Raw genomic sequence first — 13,117 nt, 5'->3', positions numbered from 1 at the left:
CAACTGGCCCCACAGGACAAGCTGTCACCAAGCTGATACATACTCAGCCTAAAAGCTGTATTTTCAGTTCTGCAAAATGCAGTAACTACCGTAGTTTCATATCAGATGGATAGCTTTTGGAAAGGAAGGGATTAAGAAACAAAGAGAAGTGATTAAATATGTTTCTTTTCCTACCAACACACACACACACACAAAACACCCCACAAATCTTACACCTTTTGTAAATGTGGGTCTATGCAGAACTGGCAGTTTTTCCTATTTTATTCATTTACCTAATCCTGAAGTAACTCCAATTGTTGTGGCTTTCTCAAACAAACCATGATTCACATTATAATGAGAGGAAAAAAATTACCCCAAAAATGCTCACGTACTCTAAATTTTTGCAGTGGATCCATTTGCTGGGCATCTGAGACCGTCGTTCAGCTGAAGCACCAGACATGTCTCCACTTGTACAGATTTAAAGAACTGAGAACAAGTACTCCCCCTCTGTTACAAAGCACTTTGTTCCACAGACCTACCACTCTTCACTGTAATTAGAGCATGGCAAATGCTGAACTGTTTCTATTTCACACAGAATATATTATTCCTATATGAATTTAAAGACTTAAACTACATTAATTTCAATATCAGTAAGTGTACTTTCTCTGAATGTCTCTAAGTCCATTGAAATTTCTGATTTTAAAAACATCCCCATCTAGTTTACATCACTTGATTCAAGACAGAAATCAAGGCAAGTGAGTGTGTCCCCAAGGTCACACACACACACACACACACACACTTTGTTCACAATGGGAGGAATAAAAGCAAAGCCCAGACTACTCTGTCTCCAGCTCTAACACCTCTTCTCTGGTCATCTTCTAGATCTGAGTAGTACAAACAGGTCCAACTGGAGTAGTCTCAAAGCATCCTATTCTTCCTCAGTAACAGCTCTTCCTAAAGTGGTTTTGTGACACAACTGCCTAGAGTCCACAACCCAATTTACTTTTGATATGAGTTCACTGAAACTGAGGCTGAATTTCACTGATTAGTGCCCAACTTTTCTAGCTGGCACTTCTGTAATATGTACAATGAAACAGAAAGATTAAACAGCAAAGGATTTGAAATGAATGTCTGCAATTTCCCTGCTGTAAACACTGTTTAAATACCAATAAATTGGCGACACAGGAGGAAACAAGTTTAAATGTGATACTTAGTGTTTGCATTACACAGAGGGTATTGTTGGATTATGTCAAAGCAATATATACGTATCCATATGTACTGACGAGTTACTAGATCAGTGCAAATCAGAAAAATTCAAAACAAGTTCTGTGGCAACCTGCAGCAGTTTTGAGGATTTAAAAATTTCCTTTGAAAGAAAAAAGTGGTGACACTAAGAAATTTACAAGAGAGATCTAAATCAGCAGGTTCATTCCTGCCCAAAATAATGCTCTAGACTTGCACTTGTTTACAATTACAGCAAACTCTCCTCCATCAGCACTACAAGGACCAGCCTTACTGTTTCAAAAGGATAATCCAAGTCTGTGCAAGAACGAAATAAATACCGGGCAATTCCGAGGCATAAAACCACCTGGGTGAGCCTGAGAACCCACAGGAGACACCCTGCCACCACACACACAAGCGGTACACAGCCCTTATGGGACCAGGGGCGATGGGCAGGATAACGACAGGATCTGCACAGTCACCGCAGGCAGCAGCTGGTTATCCCGCAGCTAGTCAGGACCTGCGACCCGCGAACGACACCCTCCAAGAGAGGCCCCCGCAGGGCAGGGCTGCTCCTGCCTTCCCGGCCCCGCGGCTGAGCCGCAGGGAGCTGCTCGGGCCCCCACCCCTCCCTCCAGCAGGGATTTCTCCGGGGGATGCGCTCGGGGATCGAGACCCCCGCCCCTGGGGAGGCGCAGCCCCGCGGGGACCAGGTGTGGGGACACCCCCGGTCCCTCGGCACCCGCGAGTACCTGGTGCTGGCGGCGCAGCGCTGCGGGGCTCGGCCCGGGCTCGCTGCTCTGCGGCCCCGCTGCGGCTCTGCCGCGGCACCGCCGGGCCGGGGCGGCACCGAGCCCCGTCCCGTCCCCCCTGCCTGACAGGGGCGGAGCCGCCGCCAGGCACCAGCCGCTCGCTGCGGCCCCACGGCGGCTCCCGCTCCCCGGGAATGCCAGCAAGCGCCCCGGGCAGGGGGGATAAGAGGCAGCGGCCCCCAGCCCACCCCGGCCCGGCAGGGGTGCCCCGAGCTCCGGCTCCCTCGGCTCCGCTCCGCTTCGCTCTCCTCCCCGGCACAGAGACGCTCTTTAGACAACGCTTTTCCCAGTTCCTTATGCAAGAGTTTCTACCTTCTCTTTAAGCAAGAAAATAATTACGGCTTTTAAACCGAGAAATCGCAGGAGGTTCACATTTTGCAGATATTTGTGTGACTAAGTGCCTGCTGCTGCAGCAGAAATCTGGCCTCCTGCCTATTCCCAAGATCATAACAGTCCCAGGCAAACATATGTTTTGCAATCGTATCAGCAAAACACTTGGCTTTTGTTTGCAGGAGGCTGTGCTTCGCCTGCCGACCCCCCAGGGCTGTAAACTCTGCCAGATGCCTTGCATCTCCCACCTCTTTTGGTCTGCGATTTTATGGAATCCATTATTTCAAAAGAAACAAGTCTCTGAGCAGGCCTACATGATTTTTTTTTCTTTCACAGCAATATAAGATTTATAACGTTACATTCTGTTACATCATTTTCCTTCAAATATTTTGAATTAAAATAAAATATGATAGACACCAAGAGGATAACTTCTGTTGCAGTTTTGATGGGAGGAGGGCCAGGACAGCTCTGAACCCCTGAACATACGTACCTGGAGGAAGAAGGATTCTGCCTACAATTTAGGCTGCTCGGTTTTGAGCCTGAGCAAGCTAGCTAATAACCAAGCAGGGAAATTCCATGCCACTGAACTTTACACTTCTGTTAAATGCAAAACTGAACACTGAAAAATTGCTCACAGACTGTTCCTGTTATGGGTGTACAAACCTTGCAGCTAAGTGCAGAAAACACCGAGGACAGTGCTGTCAGGGGAACTTGACGCAAGGCAGCAGTTCTGCACATCTCTAATTGAAGAGCTTTAAAGGCTTCCTTTCCTCTCCACCTTTCAAATACCACCACCTTTCTGGGCTATGCAACTAACTCTGAAAAGCCAAGGGATACTCTACTGCTGAAGGCTTAGCAGCAGTTATAAGGTTAAATTACCTAGAGATGCCCAGGTACCATAGCTCTTTCCTTTCTTGGGGCCTTGGCTTGAAGCTGATAAGTTTCTCCAGAAGAAATGGAGTGTGATTCCTACCTTACTTGCACTTCATGAAATGTTCCACAGAAGCATGGAGAAAGAAGAATGCAATACTGGCAAGGAAGGTTGCATTTTGTGACCTAAAAAAATAAACTAATTCCCACTGGTTACTTCCTTGCTTCAGGCCAAATCATAACAAAAAGAAGGGACGGGCTCCTCTTTTAACACAGGAAAAGAACTGGTTTGCGCTCAGAAAAACTGTTGAAAAGGAATTACCTGAAAACTGAAATGCAAGGAGATGCCTCACCATAAGGAGTCTTCCTGAATGACAGATGAGTGGTCATCCCCTTCAATGAATTTGTTAAGACCCTCAGAAGAAGGGGTGAGGGGAGGAAGGGCAGCACTCCCTCACTTCCAAAGTGGTTTTGCCCCACTGTGGTCAATTGCCCTGCCTGGGTATTTGCCTGTTTATATTAACAGTCGTTCCTATACAAAGAACCTTGGCAGATACAGATTCTTCTCTGACATCATCCAAGGGAAATTCTCTCTCTTTAAACAACCAGCTCAACAACAGAAGGTCGGAAATTATACAGTGTCCTTTGCTTTCTCTATCAGGATAGATGGAGGCAGTGACAGCATGTCAGAAAAACTGTGTACAAAGGGGAAGAGGAAGTTGCACAGCCACAGCAAACAAATAATAATGGACTTAAAAGCTCTCCCATATGGCCTGAGTACATAAGCTCTGCTCAGGCCCCAGGTATGTCTCTGACTTAGCAGAATCCCATCACTCCAGCCTGATGCAAGCCTTTTCTCCACTCCAGCCCTCACACAAGTATTTCCAAAGTGCAACTCCTCCAAATTAAAGAGCACACACAAACCTGAGCCACCTGCTCATCTCATCTATAAACCAGTACACCATTGCAGACTGAAATTATTTCTGTTTGGAAGCTGGTAAGACAAATTACATGAGCAATTTCATCAGCGAATATGGTTTGAGACTGGCATAGAGCTCATTTGGGTACTAACGAGTGCAAACCACAGCACAGCCGGAGGACATCGGGACAGATCTATGGTACAGTTTGCATAACTGGAGCGTTCCCCTGGGGAAACACAATAGTATGTTTGACCCTGTATCGATGCAAGTAAACAGAGATGTAATGAAATGCTCCTAAGGGAAAACACAGCAACAGATGTTTAACATGAAAATATCGATAGGTACCCAGTTTCCTTTCACCCAGAATTAGCTCATGAGAGATACTCAAAACAAATACCACCTAAAGCATGGAAGCATACTCCTTCATAGCATGCACTTCCATAAAAGTCGCTTGCATAAAAGAGTGGCATTTAACCTCTGTGCACTCTAAGTTATCAGAAATGAAATTTTTCCTTATTGCTACGGTTAAAAGAAACGTCCTGGGGAAGCTAAAAGGAGACCAACCAGCTACAGTGTGAAAAGCCTGATCCTGCAAACACATATGCCTGCACTTGACTGCTGTAACTCGGAACAGTTCTGTTTCAGTCCAATAGAGAAACTTTTTTGAGTCAAGTTCAGCACAAAGAGATGACTCTAAAAACTGGCAAACCAAAGTCTTAAATTCTTTCCACAGAAAAGCTATCCAAGCTGGAACACTTGAAACACCTGTCACTGCAGTGCTCATGGATATCAAACTAATATTTTGGAGGATGATCAGATGATTCTTTCCCAAGAACATTTACAAATAAAACCAAACAATTCTTTGGGGCTCTGAGCTACCTGATTTGTTTTAGCTCCACCTAATATATGTGAAGCCTTAATGAAGTCACCAGGTGTTTCAGCAATGAATAAGCAGCCCCACACCAGCTGTTCTGAACATTTCCTTGTGGAGTCCTCTCGTTCCTCACTGTCCGCAGCCACTACCCTTTCAAATGTATCTATTAATCTCTTCTATCCCTTTATTATACACTTGTTATTTCTAAAACAACAAAAATCATCATGATAATGATATGGCACAGCAATCAAGCCATTCATTACAGTGATGAAAGAATTTAAATTAAATAGAAGAATGTATCATCCTAGCATGCGAGTTAAGAAAAAAATGGTCAGTATTTCAAAGCATTCTCCTTCATTTAAACTTAATATGATGGTAAGTCTTCAAAAAATTCATTCTATTATTAGAAATGGTACACAATTCTAGGGAGGAGAATAAACTGTGTTCTTCCTACAGTCTAAATTCTTGCTGTATGTGTCAAATAGGAGCAGCCCCTTAGGAATGTCATTGCACCTGATACCTTTATAATAATAAAAAAACCAAGTTGTTTAGTAGAGTGGAGGGCTGACAACTGGCCACATCAGGAGATGAGTTTAGACCAATATACAGAAGCTTTCCTTTTGTAGTTTTTAGGATTGTAAAGCTGGCTAAGACTGATCATTTTACCATATTCAGACATTATTGTCTTTTCTTTGAACATTATCTGTCCTTGAAATGCTATTTTTCTATTTCTAGATCTTTCTTACATTCTGCTTTCTTAATGGCCACATCTTCAGCTTTAATGGGCAAATGACCTGCAAGTAATTATGGGGGTTTGTGAGTCATTATAAATCAGGCCATTTCTAGCCCACTGTATTCTCCACCAAAGACACACCATCTTTTTTCTCAGAGGCTGTGAGACTCAGTTTTTTCACCTAAGCCACAGCTGTTTCACCTAGTCACAGCTACTGACTTTAACTCACTGACTTGCAAGAACTCCAGTGACTTCATTTGTTCCCTGAACTATTTGGTTCATCACTTAGGACTCTTACTCCCTGCAAAGAGTCACTTTTCTGTTAATTTCTGCCTTTAATATTTCTACAGTTCACCCACCTCTAAATCACAAGTTGGTTGTTTTTAATGTCACCAAGGCTTGTCCAAATTTAACATTTCCTTCAGCAGTTATTAGGTAGCAGAAGTACAAAGTTTAATTCGGGGAGCTCTAAGAAGTTGAGATCTTGAGATTATGCATGCTTTGGCAAGGACATGAAAACAGAAGTATGGTTTCTAAGACTACTGCAAATAGGTAGATTAAAGATGCATATCTAAAGCTTAGAAGATTGAAAGAATGTCTTACCAGATTATTCTTCCCTCTTTTTATGAGGGTACGCAGCTCTTCCTAGGCTGATAAACAGCAGCTAAACTATAAAAGTTGTTTGTCTGGCTAGCTGTGGGTTCTTCTGCTACTGTTCTGAGGTGGCTCTAGACTACTGCACCACACAAGAATACTCTGGTCAACAACTCTCTCCAGACCCAGCTCTCCCAAAATCAAAGTCCGTGTCAGGTAGTTTCAAAGCTGACCTTGGTAACTCACAGGTAACTTCTGATCTTTTGGTGGCTAGAGGGTGTATAGGGAGGGGATCAGCTGTCCAGCTGCTGATTGTCACACCCTGGGGAATGGAACATCTGTGGGCTGCCAGTCACTTTGCAGTCTCTCAGTACTAAACAAGCATTAAGGTTAAACAATACTGGTTTAACTTTAATAAAAGAGTGTATTTGGAGTTGAGTCAAGAAAGATAAAATTTAACAAAGCTCACAGCTGTCTAGAACTGGTTTGACCTAAAGGGGTCTCCTCTCTTTCCTTTAGTTAGTGAACTGCTGGGTCATGCTAATGTCCAAGACATTTTTCACAGCTCCTTGAAGCTGAGATCCATGCTACCATCTTATACTCCAGTCCTTTCTCTCCAAAATGAATACTGAAAATGGATGAATATCCTGTCTCCACTGGGTGAAAATTCACCCTTGGAAACTTCCTGTAACTCTTAGTCCTCATGACTGATTCAGTGAAGAGCAATGAGACAATGCAGCACCTTACTTGCTATGCTGCCTGGAATGCTGTCTGACCCTGCTTCACCACTATCATGTAAAGATGAGGTTCTGGAAGGCCTGTCCTGCACGGATGGAGGCAGCCTTATCACTCAGTGGGCAATCAACTGCAAACAAACCTTTTACACAATGCAAACATATATCCTCAAAGCAAGGGAAGGCCAGCTGAATCATCTCCGTGAGTTTAAAGCTTCTGAGTTGTTTTTTTTTAACTGCATTTGACCTCAAAAATAGTCTTTATATGAAAAGAGAAGAAAAAACAGTGAAATGCATCTCATTATTAGCTTCTGACAGAAATCAGACACAACAGCAAACACACGGGGAAAAAAAAATGCCTGTAGGAGTACTGAAGTGTTATACTTGGCTTTACTGGAATTAGTGTTACCATGAGAGCAAGTGATCCAGAGTTGCACTGCTGTGAAGTTACAGCGAGTGTGCAGGAAATGCTGAGTAGATGTCCTGTGAAAAAGTTGCAATTAAAACCTGACTTCATATTCTGGAACATACAGACATGCAACCCAGAATCAGAAGCTTTTTGCCATCTTTACCTTTAGGGGCTCAGGTGTGTTTCTAGAAAATTGCTTGCTACTCTGACCTGAGGCTCATGCCTGACTTGATTCTGCAGATACAACAAACAAAAAGCTTATTTCTGCAGAGCCTTCACCAAGGAACAAACTAGCAGTTTATAAAATGCTTTGTCAGGCTTCAAGTCAACCCTTAATCTCACATATATCCAGACTGCAGTCAAAAACTAAGTGATTTTTTGTGGGGTTTCCTTTTGTGTGTGTGTGGGGTGCGGTGGGGGGGAGGTATTTAATGAATTCAATGTTTTCCCCACAAAAAGACAAGTAAGAAGAATGGACTGCGACACAAGCATGTCATGCCATTTAGTGCACTTCAAGATGACTCTCAGCTATTTATCTGTAGCTTAATTGTTACAAAGAGATAAGTTAAATAGTACTAAACTAATACAGTTACTGCTAGAGATTCAGGAACTCTTATGTTAGTAACTGCAGTTTGGGGAACTGTTTTGTGGCTTTCTTCGTACACTTGCCACTTTCAGGCACATGCTCGGAGTGCCTCAGAGCAGCAGACAATAAAAAAAAAGAAAAATCAGTTATTTTATTTCCAGTTTTCACAGTCTAGCTGTGACCCACATAATACACATTATTTTTCCGAGTCTGGAAGTTTTGGAAAACCATCAAAGTTTTTTATTAGGAAAAAAAATCAAAATAATTATAAAACTGTATTCCCCTTGCACTGTCTGTAATGACTGACTTGACAGTTTCAAGTTCCTCAATACTGAATCTCTCGCCATATTCACCTAATATATAAAGACAAGTACAATATTATCATATAGGATTTATCAACTCCTTTAGAACATTGCCTTGGCAAAAAGTTAAGTACAAAAGCAAGTAGCATTATCCTAGAAGAGTAATTCACATAATTGATTTAGTGATGGCCATTAGGAAAACAGATCATCCTCTAGTTCAACATCTGATTATTATAAGTTAAGGAGATAACACCAGATTTGTCATTTTCATATCAGATGTGCTTCTTTTTGCTTTTATACTCAAAACCAAACCCAGTAAGACCTCTGCTTGGGGAGAATCATGAAAAAACATCACCTAGATGAATCATGTATTACTTATCATTTTTGGCAATTATTATTGTTTAAATTCAGACAGCACTGTATTTTTCATTCTTCCCCTTTTGAGAAGATGACATGGCTAAGATTTTTGACACAAACCATTTTATTGCCCTTTGCTTTCTAAAACAGAGGAACTGAGAAAAGCACCAATTTCCTGCTGATACAAATCCTAAAAGATCTGGCTTGTCTCCTACTCAGCAATCAATATCCTTTCCTGCAGTGGGTTTTACTATGTTGCCACTTGCGGTAATTCGCTGGTTCTTTTTCTCTCCGTTAAAGTTAAGTTAAAAGGTCACTGACACCACCCGGAGGTACAGCAGGGTGCAGAAGCCTCCCAGCCCATGAGGAGCCACCCCTGCCCTGTGACCAGGGACAACCAACACCCGCTCTGATGAGCCCCAGCAACCTGCAATGCCACTGCCACGTGCTTCAAGGACATCGTACACGTGCCCCTGTTTAACACAGCACTTCTGCTTCCTTCTAAATCCTGGATATCTTCAGAGCTTGGAGAGCTAGCTCCCTCAAGGCCCTTGGGACAAGCTGGCCTGGCATCAAGCTGCCTGTGGGACTATCATCTTACCCTCCTACCGCCACTGCCACCTTGGCACTTTTCCACTGGCCACAGAGGCTTTGGGTCCCTGCAGGACAACTGTAAAGTTGCTGGGAAATTTCTGCAACTGAGCTGCTCGGGATCTGAATAAACCCATATACTGTTCTGGACTTTGTAAAACTGCTGTCTCCAGTGGTAACATCCAGATCATGGAACTGTTAATACCTTCCCCCACCTACCTTCTCAAAAGCATATTTTCTTGAGGAACTAAGTTAAAACAGGCTTGAAACCAATTCTAGCACTTTCTGTTCAAATACCACTGTGTCTTTTTTTTTTTTAAGTTAACCACAATATTGGAACTTAGCCTTAAAACCACTGTTTGTAAACAATCATAATTTTACATCAACCACTTGCTGTTGAGAGAAGAAAGGCCACCTACTGTTGTTGGACCACCCTGTTACCTTACTATACAGCATTTTAAACACTCAGTACTGCTGAAGTCCAAGCTACCATTGAAGCTCAATCTACAGCAGTTTTCAAATGTAAAGTAAGTAAAAATGTACACATACTATACTAAACACCCACATTTTTACTAAGATAGTATTAAAATAGGAGCTTATAGATCTGGTTTACTGGATATGAAGCTATAGCATTCAAACACCCTCTCATTTTGTCAGTAAAGCTACAAATCTGTACCTGTCCCTTTGTTTTTCACCAGTGTGACAACTGCCTCCTGGACACTCAGCAGGGATTCTAGGTCAGCAAAACAAGGCAGCAAATGAAAACTCTGGCAGAACTGGAACATATTTCCAGTACCAATTAAGATGCAACAATAATCACTGAAGCCTGTAAACTAAAATGCTACCAAAAAACCTCTGGTTCATTTGCTGACTTACCTATATTACTAACAACAGCAGAGAGGATGCTTTCTCTTTATCAAGGTGCGTTTGTCATCTTCCTGAGAAGTCTTCTCTTGAGACAGACTACCATAAAAATATTTTATTATTTTTGTAGATGTAAAGATAAATTTCATAAAAGTAACAAATTATTATTTATAACTTAATGTGTAATGTGACTTGTAAGAAATCTACATGTCCCATCACACTCCTCTGAAGCTGGCAGGGCTGAGGCTAAACCAAGCTTGGATTGTAGCCAACAAGGGCCAGAGGCCAGCTCTTTAGAGCTGCAGCAAATACGGAATTACTTGGCAAAGCGTAGGTCTGGAGATGTCAAGGATCACTGCACAATGGCTAAAACAAATAAGAATGGGATGAGTCCAGGAGAAATCATTTTGGTGAGCTTATGCCTGGGATTCACAGAGAAAACAGAGTCAGGATCTGCACTAGGATTCGAACCAGCAAAAACTCAGCCATTGGGCTATGGAAAGAAAGAGGACTCCTGAGGATCACCTGTCTAGATTTAAACTTAAGCCTAGTGGGAGTCATTTTGCTAAGGTTAGGTGTTTGTACGTCCACAGCCAGCAGCTGAAGTGTAGAGCTTGCAATAACCAGGATCCAGAAAGGGAGGTTCAATTATGGCAAATGAGAGGGCTCCCTGAGCTCCTTATTGTTTCTAAGACGCTGATTCTCTGCTCTGTAAGAATTAATAAATAAAACCCCATGTCCCTAAATTCATACTGCAATATCATCTATATTCTTTCCTCCATGTGCAAGGGCTACATCTTCTACTATAAATTCATAGAATATAGATGAATAGAAGAATAATGCAGCATTACACAGACAGGCAAGCACTTTCTTAATAGCTGTCCTGCACTAATTATTTTGTTGAAATACAATCAAGACATTGCCAGGAGCGAATGTTTTAAACTGGGGTCACTTGAGACTTCAGGTTGTTTCTGGCAGCACATTGCCCTGGCTGAGGGAAATGGTCTTGTACAAGAAACCAAAATTAATTGTCTGACCACGCCTAAGCTGACCCAAACAGGAAAGAAAGATAACCCCCAAATAAGCTTGTACAGCAAATATGTCAGGAGTGGAGGACTTTGCCCAGTTTCACATGAAACAGCAACTGGACAAATTCTCCTAACGGCTGTGAATCTTTAACACGGGCTGCTCTGAGGGGCAGAGGGAAGAAGAATCAGCTGGAGGCAAGCTGGGGAGCTGGTTCGCAGGGAGAAACTCAGTAAGAGAAATCACAGGATAGGGGCCCTACATTTCTGTATGGTAACACGGGCACAGCCCAGGTGGGCACCATACATGTTGTTAGATCAACAAATTTTGAAAACACATGAAATGTAACAGCAGTGCACCCAGAACCATCTATCTCACTGGGCACTACACATATAATAGGTCTGAAACTGCTCCAAACACATTAGACACCTGGGTTATGCATGCAGCATTTTACAGAGACTCCGTAACCAGCTAGCAGAAGCCCCAAATGACCAAATTCCTTTTTTCCCTTGTCTATACAACCTTCCAGGAGGGTAGGGGAGGGCAGGGCAGGGGTGGAATGGAGAGGAATGTGTGTGGGTAATGACAGCACTATTTATGAAGTCCTAAAAACAGACTAACTCTCTGCATGGGTACTCACTGATGAAAAAAAAACAACCCACAACTGCCTGCTCTGTCTCATAACCAGAAGTTCACATAAAACAAAACACACATTTAGATTTTTGGCTTAATATTCTTGTCTCTGAATTGTTGCTCTACGTATCAACAAATGATCCTTTGTTTTGAGAAAGCCTTACCGGCCACAAGTTTCCCAAGAGAGGGACACGACATCCTCAGGCACTGACAGGCCTGCCTGGTAATAAGTAACCCGCATGTATGGGATAGATGGCACAAATCCAGGGCTGAGTATAGAGGAATCACAAGAATACTGGCCAAGAGAGAGTTTAAGTTAAGAAGGCACGTGGATACAAGAACGACAGAAAGGTACTGGTACTGGACACGGTTATCCTACAACCCTGATATGCTGCCTTGCGTGCCAGCTGGTTGACATTTATGTGGCTATTAAAAAAGAGAGAACAACCACAAACAAGTCACTATGCAAAACTTTTTTCTAAAAGTACAATGCTAAGGAACATTTGGCACAGAGGTGTCCAAGCCAGTCTTAAAGCAATCAGCCTCACATTGACAGTTACTAGCTAGCAATTCTCAGTCAACAGTACCTAAAAACATGTTCAATCCCAAGCACCTAGGGCATGGGAAAGACTGTAGCCTATTTAAAAGTCAGGAATATCATCAAAAGCTGCAGTAGAAACAGAAGTCTGAACTTGGCAAGTACATGCCTTTTCCACTCCTTTTTAGACATACTTTCTTGATGGAAGTTGCCTATTTTGAAGCATTTTGCATTTGAGTATCGTACTAAATTCTTAACTGAGCTATGTATGGTTAAAACTTTTTTACAAAATACAAGAACATAGCAACTGTTTTTTTATGAACAGTTTGTTGACAGAATAGCAACAGCACTTACATTATAGTTTTCAAACAGTAAATAAAATCTCTAAAAGCAAATTTATGTTTTCTGTCAACTAGCAAAGTATCAACTAAATGTTAATGGTATTTATCCTGCTATTTTGGTCACCATCAGATTTGAAAGAATACAGCTGCATCCATTTTTCCCATATGTTTTATACAAGTGTCTCCCTAAATGTTTTCCTCCACTCATCATACAAAACTTCCACCAACTGCCGGAGAAGCAATGCAACTGCATTTGACACTAATGTGAACTTCCTGATCAGACCATCTACAACCTTCAGCCCATGTTTCCAGTTGTCTCAGGGAGCAAGGGCAGTGGGCAGCTGCTCAGAAAGTCTGTTACTAATAGAATATTGTGAAAGGAACACGAAGGGAACTAGAGTCA

General features: G+C 42.4%; 1 protein-coding gene across 2 annotated transcripts in view; it reads right to left on the bottom strand.

Moving 5' to 3' along the window:
- SESN1 (sestrin 1) overlaps nt 1–13,117 on the bottom strand; it is a 77,740-nt gene that overhangs the window by 15,332 nt on the left and 49,291 nt on the right. Inside the window, exon 1 of one of the 2 annotated variants that reach the window (XM_027693619.1) lies at nt 1,953–1,969. The exons of the other annotated variant lie outside the window; for it this stretch is intronic. The gene's annotated coding sequence lies outside the window, so the exon portion shown is untranslated. Of the gene's footprint in view, nt 1–1,952; nt 1,970–13,117 lie in introns of those variants that run through there. 2 annotated transcript variants of the gene reach the window in all.

This window comes from Neopelma chrysocephalum, unplaced genomic scaffold, assembly GCF_003984885.1.
Source record: "Neopelma chrysocephalum unplaced genomic scaffold, ASM398488v2 Primary Assembly neopelma1_23, whole genome shotgun sequence".
NCBI lineage: Eukaryota > Metazoa > Chordata > Aves > Passeriformes > Pipridae > Neopelma > Neopelma chrysocephalum.
This window is presented reverse-complemented; position numbering and strand designations above follow the sequence as displayed.